Source organism: Anomaloglossus baeobatrachus (assembly GCF_048569485.1).
Source record: "Anomaloglossus baeobatrachus isolate aAnoBae1 chromosome 5 unlocalized genomic scaffold, aAnoBae1.hap1 SUPER_5_unloc_25, whole genome shotgun sequence".
NCBI lineage: Eukaryota > Metazoa > Chordata > Amphibia > Anura > Aromobatidae > Anomaloglossus > Anomaloglossus baeobatrachus.
This window is the reverse complement of record NW_027441801.1, coordinates 198840-217017: the sequence shown is the minus strand read 5'-3', so window position 1 is coordinate 217017 and position 18178 is coordinate 198840. Positions and strand designations below refer to the sequence as shown.

Sequence of the window (18178 nt, the reverse complement as noted above, 5' to 3'; positions counted from 1 at the left end):
CCCAAAACTACATAGGATAAACCCAGTCAGCTGATTCCAAATACACAAACAAGTACAACCAATGTCACTTACCCCAAACAGCTCAGATAAAGTGACCCCTGAACTATCGATGTACTGGTCCTATCCGGCACTCTACACTTTATCTGAGGTGTTTGGGGTAAGTGACATTGGTTGTACTTGTTTGTGTATTTGGAATCAGCTGACTGGGTTTATCCTATGTAGTTTTGGGGCGACAGTGGTATATATATATATATGTATCTTTGGGCTCTCCATTTTATTTTATATGGAGTAGACCTATAATGGTGAAGTGATCATTTATATATGTGAAGTGGGATAATCACAGTATCTAATGGTTTGGGGACTATCCTGATTTTCAGGAATTTCTATCTTTTTCCCTAAACACTAAAATAGTGGGACTATTTTATAGCTTTATATAGCTAAAGACCTTAATGGATTAGTCTTCCTATGTATATATTAAGAAGTATGTTTCATCTATACTGAGAGACTGTATATATTTCTCTCTCCCTTTTCTAGATCCATATTGAATATTGATATTAAACTCATGGATCAATAAAACCTCCTGATGAACCCTTTGGTTTTATCATACAAGGGGGGAAACGCGTCGAGGTGTAAGGTGTAAATTGTATCCTAAAGAGTGTGAAGCTATCAAGCACAGAGTGTCTAACCATTACCAGAAGGAACCTGCGACATATCACGCTTCTGAAATCAACTACCTCTATGAAGAAGGATATTTATAAAATATTTCCCTTCAGAATAATTTCCAGTGGATGTGTGATAATTATTCATCTATCAAGAATCCTATCAAGGAACAAGTTGTGGTTATTGGACTGTTTATTTTATACCATCTGTGGCATATATGTGTGTGTTTGTTTTACTATGGAAATGTTTCTAAGTTAACAGTTCAGATGACGGTCTTAGGCCGATATTAAGTCTCTGTCCTGTAGGGAGTGACCTCTTTTGGCATTTCATGGTGTGCACGATATTTAAATCAACAGTTCAATGGATGGGTTTGCACTATATGTTGGGTTTTGGTTCTGTTGGGAATAACCTGAAGGTATTCCAGGGTGCACCCAATTTTGAAGATCATCCCTGTTTTTCCTCTGTGTTTTTTTTTTTTAATTAAGACTGTGATATGGATATTGAATAGCAGTCAATGAAAACATCAATAGGGGTTACTAGGGGTGATATCTGGATATCTGTGGTTATATATTACTAGAAGGTGGCCCGATTCTACGCATCGGGTATTCTAGAATTTACGTATTGTGTAGTTAATGTATGATTTTTGTTATATATATCTATATACAGTTAGGTCCAGAAATATTTGGACAGTGACACAAGTTTTGTTATTTTAGCTGTTTACAAAAACATGTTCAGAAATACAATTCTATATATAATATGGGCTGAAAGTGCACACTCCCAGCTGCAATATGAGAGTTTTCACATCCAAATCGGAGAAAGGGTTTAGGAATCATAGCTCTGTAATGCATAGCCTCCTCTTTTTCAAGGGACCAAAAGTAATTGGACAAGGGACTCTAAGGGCTGCAATTAACTCTGAAGGCATCTCCCTCGTTAACTTGTAATCAATGAAGTACTTAAAAGGTCTGGGGTTGATTACAGCTGTGTGGTTTTGCATTTGGAAGCTGTTGCTGTGACCAGACAACATGCGGTCTAAGGAACTCTCAATTGAGGTGAAGCAGAACATCCTGAGGCTGAAAAAAAAGAAAAAATCCATCAGAGAGATAGCAGACATGCTTGGAGTAGCAAAATCAACAGTCGGGTACATTCTGAGAAAAAAGGAATTGACTGGTGAGCTTGGGAACTCAAAAAGGCCTGGGCGTCCACGGATGACAACAGTGGTGGATGATCGCCGCATACTTTCTTTGGTGAAGAAGAACCCGTTCACAACATCAACTGAAGTCCAGAACACTCTCAGTGAAGTAGGTGTATCTGTCTCTAAGTCAACAGTAAAGAGAAGACTCCATGAAAGTAAATACAAAGGGTTCACATCTAGATGCAAACCATTCATCAATTCCAAAAATAGACAGGCCAGAGTTAAATTTGCTGAAAAACACCTCATGAAGCCAGCTCAGTTCTGGAAAAGTATTCTATGGACAGATGAGACCAAGATCAACCTGTACCAGAATGATGGGAAGAAAAAAGTCTGGAGAAGAAAGGGAACGGCACATGATCCAAGGCACACCACATCCTCTGTAAAACATGGTGGAGGCAACGTGATGGCATGGGCATGCATGGCTTTCAATGGCACTGGGTCACTTGTGTTTATTGATGACATAACAGCAGACAAGAGTAGCCGGATGAATTCTGAAGTGTACCGGGATATACTTTCAGCCCAGATTCAGCCAAATGCCGCAAAGTTGATCGGACGGCGCTTCATAGTACAGATGGACAATGACCCAAAGCATACAGCCAAAGCTACCCAGGAGTTCATGAGTGCAAAAAAGTGGAACATTCTGCAATGGCCAAGTCAATCACCAGATCTTAACCCAATTGAGCATGCATTTCACTTGCTCAAATCCAGACTTAAGACGGAAAGACCCACAAACAAGCAAGACCTGAAGGCTGCGGCTGTAAAGGCCTGGCAAAGCATTAAGAAGGAGGAAACCCAGCGTTTGGTGATGTCCATGGGTTCCAGACTTAAGGCAGTGATTGCCTCCAAAGGATTCGCAACAAAATATTGAAAATAAAAATATTTTGTTTGGGTTTGGTTTATTTGTCCAATTACTTTTGACCTCCTAAAATGTGGAGTGTTTGTAAAGAAATGTGTACAATTCCTACAATTTCTATCAGATATTTTTGTTCAAACCTTCAAATTAAACGTTACAATCTGCACTTGAATTCTGTTGTAGAGGTTTCATTTTAAATCCAATGTGGTGGCATGCAGAGCCCAACTCGCGAAAATTGTGTCACTGTCCAAATATTTCTGGACCTAACTGTATATATATAGATGTTGTTCTGTGTAGTTACCAAGTGTTTGTGTAGGAGCTGTACATGTTCTGGGTGTTGTCTGGGTGTGGCGGGGGGTGAGAGCGGTGTTGTGTGTGTGTTGCGTGTGTTGCGTTGTTTGTTGAGCGCTGTGTGTCTGTAGCGTTGTGTGTGTGTGTGTTGCGCGGTTTGTGTGGGTGTGGTGTGTTTTGGGGGGAGGTATGTTTTGTGTAATGTGTGTGTTGCATGATATGTGCGTATATTTATGTATGCCGCGGTGTTTGTGTGTTGGGTGTTGTGTGTGTGCAGCGTTGTCTGTGTGTGTGGGTGTCTGTGTAGGGCGGTGTTTGTGGTTCCCAGTGTGTGTGTGGTGTGTTGTGTGTGTTGGGGGAGGTGTGCACCTCCCATCGTGCTCCATCCGCCATGCTGCGCACCCCCCATCGTGCTCCATCCGCCATGCTGCGCACTCCCAAACGTGCTCCATCCGCCATGCTGCGCACTCCCAAACGTGGTCCATCCGCCATGCTGCGCACTCCCAAACGTGCTCCATCCCCCATGCTGCGCACTCCTCATCGTGCTCCATCCCCCATGCTGCGCACCCCCCATCGTGCACCATCCCCCATGCTGCACCAGCATCAGCCTCTCTCCTCCCAGCATCAGCCTCTCTCCTCCCAGCATCAGCCTCTCTCCTCCCAGCATCAGCCTCTCTCCTCCCAGCCTCAGCCTCCCCCAGCATCAGCCTCCCTCTCCCAGCCTTCCCAAGGATCAGCCTCTCTCCTCCCAGCCTCCGTCCTCCCAGCCTTCCCCAGCATCAGCTTTCCCCTCCCAGCCTCCCTCAGCATCAGCCTCTCTCCTCCCAGCCTCAGCCTCTCTCCTTCCAGCCTCCCCCAGCATCAGCCTCTCTCCTTCCAGCCTCCCTCAGCATCAGCCTCCCCTTCCCAGCCTTCCCCAGGATCAGCCTCTCTCCTCCCAGCCTCCTTCCTACCAGCCTCCCCCTCCCAGCCTCCCTCAGCATCAGCCTTCCCCTCCCAGTCTCCCCCAGCATCAGCCTCCCCAAGCATCAGCCTCCACCAGCATCAACCTCTCTCCTTCCAGCCTCCCCCAGCATCAGCCTCCCCAAGCATCAGCCTCCACCAGCATCAGCCTCCCTCGTCCCAGCCTCCCCCAGCATCAGCCTCCCCCAGCATCAGCCTCCCCCTCCCAGCCTCCCCCAGCATCAGCCTCTCTCCTCCCAGCATCAGCCTCTCTCCTCCCAGCATCAGCCTCTCCTCTCTGTCCCCAGCATCAGCCTCTCTCCTCCCAGCCTTCCCCAGCATCAGCCTCTCTCCTCCCAGCCTCCCCCAGCATCAGCCTCCCCCAGCATAAGCGTCTCTTCTTCCAGCCTCCCCCAGCATCAGCCTCTCTCCTTCGAGCCTCCCCCAGCATCAGCCTCCCTCTCCCAGCCTTCCCCAGGATCAGCCTCTCTCCTCCCAGCCTCCGTCCTCCCAGCCTTCCCCAGCATCAGCTTTCCCCTCCCAGCCTCCCTCAGCATCAGCCTTCCCCAGCATCAGCCTCTCTCCTCCCAGCCTCAGCCTCTCTCCTTCCAGCCTCCCGCAGCATCAGCCTCTCTCCTTCCAGCCTCCCTCAGCATCAGCCTCCCCTTTCCAGCCTTCCCCAGGATCAGCCTCTCTCCTCCCAGCCTCCTTCCTCCCAGCCTCCCCCTCCCAGCCTCCTTCAGCATCAGCCTCCCCCTCCCAGCCTTCCCCAAGATCAGCCTCTCTGCTCCCAGCCTCCTCCAGCACGCCGTGCTCCTCTGCCGACACTCACACACCCGATCGCATACACTCACACACACCCGATCGCATACACTCACACACACCCGATCGCATACACTCACACACACCCGATCGCATACACTCACACACACAGACACTGACGATATCGCACATACGCGCTCACACTCACAACATCCGGAGATACCACATGCTTCTGGCCATGTGATCCTCCGTCAGGTCCTGGAAGGTCACAACAGCACAGTATCGAGGCCGAGAAGCAAGGGATATCGCCGGATACTGTGAGTGTGTGGATGCGATGTGATGTGTATGTGAGGTGTGTGTGAGGTGTGTGTGAGAGTGAGTGTGATCTGATGTGTGTGTATGTGTGTGTGTGTGCTGTTATGTGTGTGCGTGTGGATCTTCCGCCGCTGCAGGACCTTGATGCGCTTGTAACCAGCTGGTAACTATGCTAGCATGGTTACCAACGTATCCACACCACTCCCATGCGAGCGGGGGGCGGGGGGGGGGAAGTACAGTACTCACCTTCGTGACAGCCGTGTCAGTTCGGGGAATGCGCGGGGGGGAGGGGGGCGGGGCCAGAGCTAGCGTGCATTGTGTGAGGGGGGCGGGGCGTGGCGTGGCCGAATTGCCAATGCCTGCAGGGTGCCGGGGCGAGAGGCCAATCTGTGGGGGGGTGGAGCCTGGGCGAGCGGCTGGCCAATCCGTGTGGGGGCGCAGCCTGGGCGAGCGGCCAATCCGTGGGGGGGCGGGGCCATGGCGAGCCCAGCGGCCAATCAGCTTTGTGTCACCGTAAGGACACAATTTTGGAGCATGACAGACAGACAGACAGACAGACAGAATAAGGCAATTATATATATAGATAGGTCTATAACTGGGTAAAGGTTGGAACTGGACATAGAGACGAAAAATCTTTTTGTCTCCTTAGTCAGCTCCTATACCATTGATTGGCAGTGAGCTTAGCAGGGGTTTTGAGGGCAAAAATCGAATATTAGTATGAATTGTACACAAACCCTCTAATATCTATAATGTGAATATCTTTATAAATTGTGCACTGCTATTTGTTCGCTTACCCCCTAACTGCTGAACCCAGTTGAGACATTGAATGTGTTTATTGTGTCTGTGAGTCAATTTTAGCTTTGTTATAATAAAGGATAATTTTATAATTCCGGGGTTTTCAATATTCTTTGAGATAATTTTTGACCCCATATATATATATATATATATATATATATATATATATACTAGAAGGTGGCCCGATTCTACGCATCGGGTATTCTAGAATTTACGTATTGTGTAGTTAATGTATGATTTTTATTATATATATCTATATATATATATAGATGTTGTTGTGTGTAATTACCAAGTGTTTGTGTAGGGGCTGTACATGTTCTGGGTGTTGTCTGGGTGTGGCGGGGGGTGAGAGCGGTGTTGTGTGTGTGTTGCGTGTGTTGCGTTGTTTGTTGAGCGCTGTGTGTCTGTAGCGTTGTGTGTGTGTGTGTTGCGGGGTTTGTGTGGGTGTGGTGTGTTTTGGGGGAGGTATGTTTTGTGCAATGTGTGTGTTGCATGATATGTGCGTATATTTATGTATGCCGCGGTGTTTGTGTGTTGGGTGTTGTGTGTGTGCAGCGTTGTCTGTGTGTGTGGGTGTCTGTGTAGGGCGGTGTTTGTGGTTCCCAGTGTGTGTGTGGTGTGTTGTGTGTGTTGGGGGAGGTGTGCACCTCCCATCGTGCTCCATCCGCCATGCTGCGCACCCCCCATCGTGCTCCATCCGCCATGCTGCGCACTCCCAAACGTGCTCCATCCGCCATGCTGCGCACTCCCAAACGTGCTCCATCTGCCATGCTGCGCACTCCCAACGTGCTCCATCCACCATGCTGCGCACTCCCAAACGTGCTCCATCCGCCATGCTGCGCACTCCCAAACATGCTCCATCCGCCATGCTGCGCACTCCCAAACGTGGTCCATCCGCCATGCTGCGCACTCCCAAACGTGCTCCATCCCCCATGCTGCGCACTCCTCATCGTGCTCCATCCCCCATGCTGCGCACCCCCCATCGTGCACCATCCCCCATGCTGCACCAGCATCAGCCTCTCTGCCCCCAGCATCAGCCTCTCTCCTCCCAGCATCAGCCTCTCTCCTCCCAGCATCAGCCTCTCTCCTCCCAGCATGAGCCTCTCTGTCCCCAGCATCAGCCTCTCTCCTCCCAGCCTCAGCCTCCCCCAGCATCAGCCTCCCTCTCCCAGCCTTCCCAAGGATCAGCCTCTCTCCTCCCAGCCTCCGTCCTCCCAGCCTTCCCCAGCATCAGCTTTCCCCTCCCAGCCTCCCTCAGCATCAGCCTCTCTCCTCCCAGCCTCAGCCTCTCTCCTTCCAGCCTCCCCCAGCATCAGCCTCTCTCCTTCCAGCCTCCCTCAGCATCAGCCTCCCCTTCCCAGCCTTCCCCAGGATCAGCCTCTCTCCTCCCAGCCTCATTCCTCCCAGCCTCCCCCCTCCCAGCCTCCCTCAGCATCAGCCTTCCCCTCCCAGTCTCCCCCAGCATCAGCCTCCCCAAGCATCAGCCTCCACCAGCATCAGCCTCTCTCCTTCCAGCCTCCCCCAGCATCAGCCTCCCCAAGCATCAGCCTCCACCAGCATCAGCCTCCCTCGTCCCAGCCTCCCCCAGCATCAGCCTCCCCCAGCATCAGCCTCCCCCTCCCAGCCTCCCCCAGCATCAGCCTCTCTCCTCCCAGCATCAGCCTCTCTCCTCCCAGCATCAGCCTCTCCTCTCTGTCCCCAGCATCAGCCTCTCTCCTCCCAGCCTTCCCCAGCATCAGCCTTTCTCTTCCCAGCCTCCCCCAGCATCAGCCTCCCCCAGCATCAGCGTCTCTTCTTCCAGCCTCCCCCAGCATCAGCCTCTCTCCTTCCAGCCTCCCCCAGCATCAGCCTCCCTCTCCCAGCCTTCCCCAGGATCAGCCTCTCTCCTCCCAGCCTCCGTCCTCCCAGCCTTCCCCAGCATCAGCTTTCCCCTCCCAGCCTCCCTCAGCATCAGCCTTCCCCAGCATCAGCCTCTCTCCTCCCAGCCTCAGCCTCTCTCCTTCCAGCCTCCCGCAGCATCAGCCTCTCTCCTTCCAGCCTCCCTCAGCATCAGCCTCCCCTTCCCAGCCTTCCCCAGGATCAGCCTCTCTCCTCCCAGCCTCCTTCCTCCCAGCCTCCCCCTCCCAGCCTCCTTCAGCATCAGCCTTCCCCTCCCAGTCTCCCCCAGCATCAGCCTCCCCCTCCCAGCCTTCCCCAAGATCAGCCTCTCTGCTCCCAGCCTCCTCCAGCACGCCGTGCTCCTCTGCCGACACTCACACACCCGATCGCATACACTCACACACACCCGATCGCATACACTCACACACACCCGATCGCATACACTCACACACACCCGATCGCATACACTCACACACACCCGATCGCATACACTCACACACACAGACACTGACGATATCGCACATATGCGCTCACACTCACAACATCCGGAGATACCACATGCTTCTGGCCATGTGATCCTCCGTCAGGTCCTGGAAGGTCACAACAGCACAGTATCGAGGCCGAGAAGCAAGGGATATCGCCGGATGCTGTGAGTGTGTGGATGCGATGTGATGTGTATGTGAGGTGTGTGTGAGGTGTGTGTGAGAGTGAGTGTGATCTGATGTGTGTGTATGTGTGTGTGTGTGTGTGCTGTTATGTGTGTGCGTGTGGATCTTCCGCCGCTGCAGGACCTTGATGCGCTTGTAACCAGCTGGTAACTATGCTAGCATGGTTACCAACGTATCCACACCACTCCCGTGCGAGCGGGGGGCGGGGGGGAGTACAGTACTCACCACCGTGACAGCCGTGTCAGTTCGGGGAATGCGCGGGGGGGGGGCGGGGCCAGAGCTAGCGTGCATTGCGTGAGGGGGGCGGGGCGTGGCCGAATTGCCAATGCCTGCAGGGTGCCGGGGCGAGAGGCCAATCTGTGGGGGGGCGGAGCCTGGGCGAGCGGCTGGCCAATCCGTGTGGGGGGCGCAGCCTGGGCGAGCGGCCAATCCGTGGGGGGGCGGGGCCATGGCGAGCCCAGCGGCCAATCAGCTTTGTGTCACCGTAAGGACACAATTTTGGAGCATGACAGACAGACAGACAGACAGACAGACAGAATAAGGCAATTATATATAGATATCGAATTGTATTTGTAAATAAAAACATATTAGAAATGTGAAGAAAAAGTGTACTAAACACCCCCTCTCTATACATTATATGAAAACACATGGAGGATCCTTCTCTGGTTCACAAGTTTGGGGGATCCAAAAAATAATGGAAGACTGGAGAGGGGGGGTTATTAAAAAATGTCGAGAGTAGAAAGCCAATGGATGTTTGAATGAAATACTCTTAAACCTTATGGATTAAACAATGACATTGAGTTTCTAGCTTTTAACTAAAGATAATACATTTTATCCATTAGTATACCTATGTATTTGTTTATATAATATTGAAAATTTTTATATATATATTTTGCACCTATCTTTTTTTTTTTAAAAAAAAAATTTCAGCGAGATGTATATGCGCGCCGCCATTAGGATCCGCATCACTTCCGGTCCCGCGGCACCTATCACCACTCACTTGGAGGTTTAAAAAGCCCGCCCTTTCATAGCTCAGTCGCGCCATTCACCACAGCGACACCGCTGTCCGCAGGCGTGCAGTATTCACTTTCTCCACCTGGTCAGATGTTTTCCCTCCAGTGACTCCTGATTAATCATGGTTGGCTTATACTTTTTAACATAATGTATTCACCATTGTGCCTCTTTCTCATCACATATCCCTCACCTGCTGTGCACAGCATTTCACAGCTGATTATCTGTTTTCTTTGTGTCCAGCACGTTTTGACAGTGTATACATGAGGAAGGTCATATAGACCGAAACGTCGATGATATTGACATTATACCAATTAAAGGGATCATCTTTTTTCCGCTACAATATTGAGTGCCGGATTCTTCTTTCTATATGAATACGGAGTTGGACCCTATCTGAGCACCAATCATAACCCCAGGAGTGCCGTACACCTATATATTTGAAATCACTGGGAATGGCACAGACATCACTGCAGGGTACAGACATCACTGGGGAGAGCACAGACATCACTGGGGGGGAAGGCACAGAAATCACTGGGGGGAGCACAAACATCACTGGGGAGCACAGACATCACTGGGGAGAGCACAGACATTACTGGGGGGAGCACAGACATCACTGGGGGGCTGCACACAGCTCTTGAGGAGCCCTGACATCACTGGGGGGACACAAACCTGGGGAGGATACACAGCACTGAGGGTTGCACGCAACTCTGAGGGGAGGATGGTACACAGAACTGGGGGGACGGGACACAAAGCACTGGACGGGGCACACAGCAGCAGAGGGCAGGCGCTGGACACACAGCAGCGCCAGACTCACAGCACTGGAGAGGAGGCACACCACCAGAGGGCGGGCACACGCCGCTGGAAGCTATGAAGCTGCTGTGGGATGGAAGCGCAGAGCGCTAAACCTGCCCACAAAATAAGTCCTGAGCAAGCTGGCACTGGACAGCGGGAGAACCCACTGGTATGCAGAAGCAGAGCATGTGGGGATTTAAAGGGCCGGTGGACTGCAAGACAGCAGTGGCGGCTTGAACACTGCTGTCCCCCGCAATCTGCCCAGGGGCCGCAGAGAAGGTCATGGCGGGCCGCATGCTTCCCGCGGGCCTGAGGTTCCCCACCCCTGAGGTAAACACTGCTTACTTTTCAGATTAAATATATAAAATTAATAGTGTATGGCTTCAGGATGTGATTTATAGATTAAGAGGAACAAAGCTACTTGTAACGTGTGTCCAATCGACCTGTATAAGCAGAGACCCTGATTCCAGCGATGTGTCACTTACTTGGCTGCTTGCTGAAGTTTTGATAAAAATCAGTTTTATCTGCTTAAGATCTACCAGTTCTCGAAATGCTCCTCTGTGTATAACCCTCCCACACCACTGATTGGCTGCTGTGTACAATAAGCATAGACAGAAAGCTGCCAATCAGGGGTGGGGTAGGGTTATACAGAGCTTATGGAGAACGAGAATACATGGCAGCAGGTTTACTTGGATTGAGATTAAGAGGGTGTCAGCTCGAAACGCGTACCATCACCACATGTCATCATTCATGGGGATTTTATATCCTGGATGTGATTGACATTGGATTTTTAATGGAATATAAATAAAAGTCAAGTTTTATATATATTGAACACGAGTGCTGGATCTTCTCTGTTTCATGGCAGCAGGTTTACTAGTTCTCTAGTGATAATTCCCTAGCGGTAATACAGTGTTTTATCAAAACTACAGCAAGCAACCCAGTAAGTGACACATCATTGGAATCAGAGTCCCTGTCTTTATATTATTCTGACGTTTAATTATGAGTTAAACACTTAGTGACAGAACCCCATTAATTTCGAAAACCCCAGCAGAGGTATCATACATGTTACTTGCTCTTCACCGACTCTGAGTTAAGTCAAGTATGTGAGACTTTTCAAAGTTTGTGTGACCTTTCTTGGTATAAAAGTGTGATGAATTGGGACCGGAATGTCTTAATAACTTCCACATAGCTAGGTGTCACGGGTGACAGACAGTCATGTGGTTTCTTGCCATCAATGCTCACAGCGTCCGTACAGAATGCATTCCTGCTGGATTTATCTCTCTCCCTTTTGGACCCAGCAGGAGCTCGACTTCCACCCACCTGTTAATTATCAGTATTCCCTTTGTGTTTAAATTCCCATTCCTTCCTTTGGATTGTGCTGGTGATATTTTCAGTTCTTTCCAACCGAGGTTGCAAGCAGGTGGCTTGTTCTCCTCTGTGGTGTTGTTGCTGAAAGCTCTGCTGAACTCCTTCCTGAGACATTAATAAGTAGATCATGCATTTCCTCGTGTCCCGTCCCCCCTTGTGTCTTCTATAGTTGTTTAGTGGGATTGATAAAGAGCTCATCCCATCTGTTCCCTATTTAGGGCCCAGCATTAGGGATACCTAGGGTCAGGTATCCGGCTTGGCACATAGGTGCAAAACCTATTTCGGGTAATGAGGGACCTCAGGGACCAGCAGTAGGTTTAGTCAGGGGTCATCATCTTCCTAGACACAGGGTTTCCCTTCCATTCCCTTCCTCCGTGCGCTTGGTACTTCCCGTACCTAGCGTGACACTAAGATACAGTGTGATTCAATTCTCCCCTCCCTATTTTTGTGTCAAATGTCTACAGCTCTGCCTCAACTCCAGAGGTTCTGAGGCAAAATCATCACATCTAAACAACAGAAAGACAGGCATGAAGAATATATATTTACAAGTATTTATTAACAAAACAACAAGCTTTGAAATGCAATTATATACAATGTGATTTACTTCAATACTCACTCTTCAATATTCACTGCTCCTCACTCCCATAATCGCGTCTACCTCCCGGCACTGAAGCCGGCATCGACGGGGGGGGGTAGAATTGTGTGTGGGGAGTAGTGAATATTCATCCTCTTTAATAGCATGCACACATGATCACCCAGCCGCCAACTTAATGCTGCAGCTGAGTGATCATGCGTGTCTGCTATTAGAGAATGAATATTCACTACTCCCCAAGTCCATAATCCCAGGTATGGGGAGCAGTGAATATTTCGGGAGCTGATGTACGCGTGTAACTGCAGGTGCATGGCAGTGACGTCATGCGATGCGCCGCTTCCACACTGAATTCACTTGCCGTCAAAGACGAGACCGCACACTGGGGGAGCAGAGGGATGATGAGTATAATCATTTTTTTTTATGTCTGCAGCGTGATGAGGGATATATATACCAGGATGACGGCAGAAGCAGACACATCATTGGTGCAACCTGCATCCCAAGAAGTAAGGGGGCCCATTTTAACCTGTAAATACCAAGATGAGGAACATATATACGAGGATAAAAGATATATTCCAGAATGGGCCCAGGATGGGGATCATATACACCAGGATGAGCCCAGGATGAAGGCCATGTATACCATGATGATTGCCATATATACCAGGATAGGGATCATATATACCAGGATGAGCCCAGGATGAGGGCCATATATACCAGGATGCGAGCCATATACACCAGGATAGGACAAATATAGGGAACATATTTACCAGGAAGAATGACATATACACCAGAATGATCGACATATATAACTGAAAGGGGCCCAGGATGGGGGACACTAATACAGAATTTGGGGATATTGCCCCCATAACAGTGTTAGCAGCACATTTTCCCCCATAAGTGCGTAATGACTACATTTTTTCCTACAATATTTTTCCCTATTTTCCTCCACTAAAACCTAGGTGCGGCTTATGGTCATAATAATACAGTAAGTTTAAAAAGAAAGAAAATGGTGCTTTCCCTGACCTATTCTTAGTGGAGCAATTGATTTTTGGATAAAACCCATTGAATCACGGTACATCATGATGATTTCTCCTATGTGACTCATCTCACAACAGGACCTGATTATTGATAAAAATATATGCAAAATTCTGAATGCAAGAATGGCTCCTCTACTGTGTGGGTTTTCTCATAGTCGACAAGAATTGATTTACCAGTTAAACATTTAAATTATTCACAACATGAAAAAGGTTTCTTTCCTGTGCAGCCTCTTCACATGTTTAACAAGATCTGATTTCTGAGAAAAACATTTCCCACATTCAGAACATAAAAATGGTTTATCTCCTGTGTGAACCTTTTCATGGTCAAAAAGAGATGATTTCCTAGTAAAACATTTACCACATTCCAGGCATGAAAATGGCTTTTCCCCTGTGTGAGATCTTTGATGCGTAACAAGATTTGATTTTAGAATAAAACATTTCCCACATTCTGAACATGAAAATGGCTTCTCCCCTGTGTGAGATCTTTGATGCCTAACAAGTTCTGATTTCTGGTAAAAATATTTCCCACATTCTGAACATAAAAATGGCTTCTCCCCTGTGTGATATTTTTGATGCCTAACAAGTTCTGATTTATGGTTAAAACATTTCCCACATTCTGAACATAAAAATGGCTTCTCCCCTGTGTGAATTCTTTGATGCCTAACAAGTTCTGATTTATGGTTAAAACATTTCCCACATTCTGAACATGAAAATGGCTTCGCCCCTGTGTGATTTTTCTGATGTCTAACAAGTTCTGATTTCTGAACAAAAGATTTCTCACACTCTGAACAAGAAAATGGCTTCTCCCCTGTGTGATATTTTTGATGATAAATAAGGTTTGATTTTCGAGCAAAACATTTCTCACATTCTGGGCATGAAAACGGTTTCTCCCTTGTAGGAGCGGTTTCATGTTCCATATCACTTCTGTAACTTTTATTTTGCTTACAATTCTGTGATAAATCGGAATTTTGGACTTGTTTGAAAAGATCATGTGATAAAGCTTTCCGAGGAAGGACTGGAGGTATATCTGGGACAGCAGCATGCTCTTCATATGTATCATGTGTGATACTGTCATCATCTGTTATAAATTCTGAAGATATTAAATTTCCATCTGAACTCCCAATACAGTCATCGGCTAAAAATAAACACAATGTTATTATTTTAATGATATCTCGAAAGTACATTTATTTTTTAAACCAGAACATCAGAAATTAAAATGAGGAAAAAATGTATTCTGAATCTGTTTTCCAATTTCAACATCTAAGAGCTACATCTTCGTTAATTCGTATCTCCCATTCCTAGCACCAGTTCTCTGGAATGTGCTACAGTAAATAATGTTATGGATTATCACAATGTGACTGCAGGATAATCATGGACAGGTGGCTCCTATACGGTCCCTCATGCTAGGAGTCCTTAAGCTATTCCTAACCTCTGGATTACCACTGAAGTTGGAGATGGCGGAGTCCCATGCCTTACTACTCCCCTGACCAGATCAAATATGTTATAGCCCTTGGAAAGGAAGGGGCAGGAATATGATAAAAACATAGATTAAGACAGATGGGACACATTGCAAACTTACAGAAATAAACAGTGAGGGACTAAGGAGAAAAGCAAGAGCAGGCAGGCAGCACCAAAAGGACAAAAAGGGTTAACACCACAACAGCTCACAGCAATAATACACAACAACCACCAGCATGTCTGGAGAATAACTCTTGCTAGCCTGCCCAAGCCTGTGGTTCGACGTAAAAGCATGTAGCAGGGTCTTGCGGGCTGTGCAGATAACCATTAGGACTCCAGTTCATCAAGACCAGAGATGGACACTGAAAAATGATGTTAGGGACTAGAGTAAGATTTCTGGCATAGCGAATGCCACAGTTTGTTACGAATTAAAGAAGCCGTGGCATTACACCCTTCTTCTGGTCATGCTCTGCATATTTTGGCAAAGCTGGATAAAACTGGTGTGAACACACACAGACGCCAGCCTGTCGCCTTTTCAGCTTTAGACTTCTGTAATTAAGAGATCTTTGGTCACATGACATGTTGTTAAAAACGTCATTAACCCCTTCAGCCCCGGGGCACTTTCCGTTTTTGCGTTTTTGTTTTTTGCTCCCCTTCTTCCGAGAGCCGTAACTTTTGTTATTTTTCCGTCAATCTTGCCATATGAGGGCTTGTTTTTTGCGGGACAAGTTGTACTTTTAAATGAAACCATAAGTTTTACCATATGGTGTACTGGAAAATAACAAAAAAATTCCAAATGCGGAAAAATTGCAAAAAAAGTGTGATGGCACAATAGTTTTTGGGATGTTTTATTCACGGTGTTCACTATATGGTAAAAGTTAACTGATGTGTGGGTATGATGCCTGAGGTCGGTGCGAGTTTGTAGACACCAAACATGTATAGGTTTACTTGTATCTAAGGGGTTAAAAAAAATTCACAAGTTTGTCCAATAAAAGGGGCGCACGTTTTGCGCCATTTTCTGAAACACGTAGCATTCTTACTTTTTTGGGATCTATGGCTCAGTGATGGCTTATTTTTTGCGTCTTGAGCTGACGTTTCTAATGGTACCATTTTTGCGCAGATGCTACGTTTTGATCGCCTGTTATTGCATTTTGCGTAAAACTTGCGGCGACCAAAAAACGTAATTTTGGCGTTTGGAATTTTTTGCCACTACGCCGTTTACCAATCAGATTAATTGATTTTATATTTTGATAGATCGGGCATTTCTGAACACGGTGATACCAAATATGTGTATATTTATTTATTTTTTAATCCTTTAATTTTCAAGGGGGGTGATTTGAACTTTTAGGTTTTTTGTTTATTTTTTAAAACTTTTTTTTACTTTTTTTTTTTATTTTACTAGTCCCCGTAGGGGGCTATAGCAAACAGCAATCCGATCGCTATCTATCTATCTATCGTTATCTATCTGCTGATCACAGCTGTAAACAGCAGATTCAGTCACTTTCTTTTTCCCTCTGTTCTCGGCCGAGGGAAAACGAAAGTGAAACATCATAGCTGCAAGCATCATCACATGACCCTGTGCTACGATGGCAACCACTGATAGTCACGTGATCACGCACGTGACTTCCGGTGGGGGCGGCGGCAAGTAAAAAAACATGGCCGCGCGCATTTAGATCTTGCTGCCAGACTTTGGCAGCAAGATTTAAGGGGTTAATGGCCGCGGGTGGAAGCGATTCCACCCGCGGCTAGCAGGCACACATGTCAGCTGTTGAAAACAGTCCTGCATGCCAGCCTGTCTTTTGTTCAGTTCATTTAGACCCCTGCAATTAAGAGACATTTTGTTACATCATGCATACCTCCCAACCGTCCCGGATACAGCGGGACTATCACGAAGGAGAGAAACAGAGAGTAGAAGAAGAGCTCTAGTCAGGCAGGAGCTAAAGAAAGAAGAAAGTGACGCTTCCTGGTGAAGACCCTGGGACTCGGAGGGTCCAGGTGACACCAAGCAGGGAACGAAAGGATTCCAGGGCCACAGATAGCTTCAGAGCTGGTGGCCAGTGAAGTCAGCTGAGAAAGGACACAATTAGAGGGGTGCACTGGCATCAACCCCCAGATCTACCCGGGATCGGCGGAGGTCCCTGACGGTGGTCCCAGCAGTCCAAAGGCTCCTGCAGGCCTTGACAAGAACTGTGAGTAAAGACTTTGAAACTGCACCCCTGGTGTTGCCTCATTTATTTCTCTGTATAGACACTAATAAGCACCAACAATGTCCCCGGGGCACCGCTCCACCTGTGGGGAGCAGTACCACCATTGCTGCCATATCATCACCCCGGAGGCCTTACACAGCAGCGGCGGCTTAATAGCCGCATACCATAGGTGGCGTCACGAACACAAACTTTAATCACCCCCAAGTTATCAGCCATTTTAACTGACACCCACCAGGGCCACGGAGTCGGGCCCCGCCACCACTGACTACCCCCGGACTAGTCCGGCCCGGCACCGGGTGTCCCATAGCCCTGGGGTGGGCGAGTCACTCCTCCAGCTGTTTCTCTGATCTATCGTGTGTGCAGTGTTTGCTTCTCAATGCTGCAGGCACACGGTAGATCAGGACATTGGGGAGAAGACAGTGTGTACTTACCACTTGTGTCCTTTCCTGCAGGTGCACAGACAGCACTGGCCGGTAATATGCAGCTACCGACCACATGATCTCCTGCCTGGCAGAGCTGCTGCATCTTAGGCTAAGTTTACACCACCGGTTTTGCAGAGCCGGCCAATCCGGCTCTAAAACCTATGCAACGGATGCGGCGACAAAACCGCATCCCTTGCATAAGTTTTTTACATGCGGCCGGTCCGGTTTTTGCCGCTTGCAGCAGGCTACTGAGCATGCGCAGTGGAAAAAACCGCATGCGGCATCCATAGGCATGCATTGCAAATCGCGCCGCATCGGCCGGATGCGGCGCGATGCGGGTTTTTTGGTTGGACAAAAAAACATGCCAGGCACCGTTCCATCCGGCCGCCTCATCGTCTAAATCTGCCGCATGCGGCAAAAACCGGACCGAACGCAAGCCCTTGCGGCACAATACGGCACTAATGTAAGTCTATGCAGGAAAAACCGCAACCGGAGGCAAAAAAAAACCGGTTGCGTTTTTCCTGCAGAGCGCCGTATTGTGCCGCATAGCAAAAACCGGATGTGTGAAAGTAGCCTTAGGCTAAGTTCACACATCAGTTTTTTCCAATCAGGCACAATTCGGTTTGTGCCTGATGCAACGGATCCGTCTCAGATTGTGAAAAAACTGATGCGACGGATCCGTTTTTTGTTTTTTTTGTTATGCTGAGAGAGAGACAGAGACCCCACCATCACTGCACAAACACCGGCACTACCTCAAACGCATCATCACCGCACACGCCGGTACTACCCAGCACGCATCATCACCGCACAGGCAGGCACTACCTCACACGCATCATCACCGCACACGCCAGCACTACCCAGCACGCATCATCACCGCACAGGCAGGCACTACCTCACACGCATCATCACCGCACACCCCTGCACTACCGCACGCATTA

The 18178-nt window shown here is 48.3% G+C and overlaps 1 pseudogene; it reads right to left on the bottom strand.

Moving 5' to 3' along the window:
• Positions 1 to 18178, bottom strand: part of LOC142259083 (uncharacterized) — a 113764-nt pseudogene that overhangs the window by 95437 nt on the left and 149 nt on the right.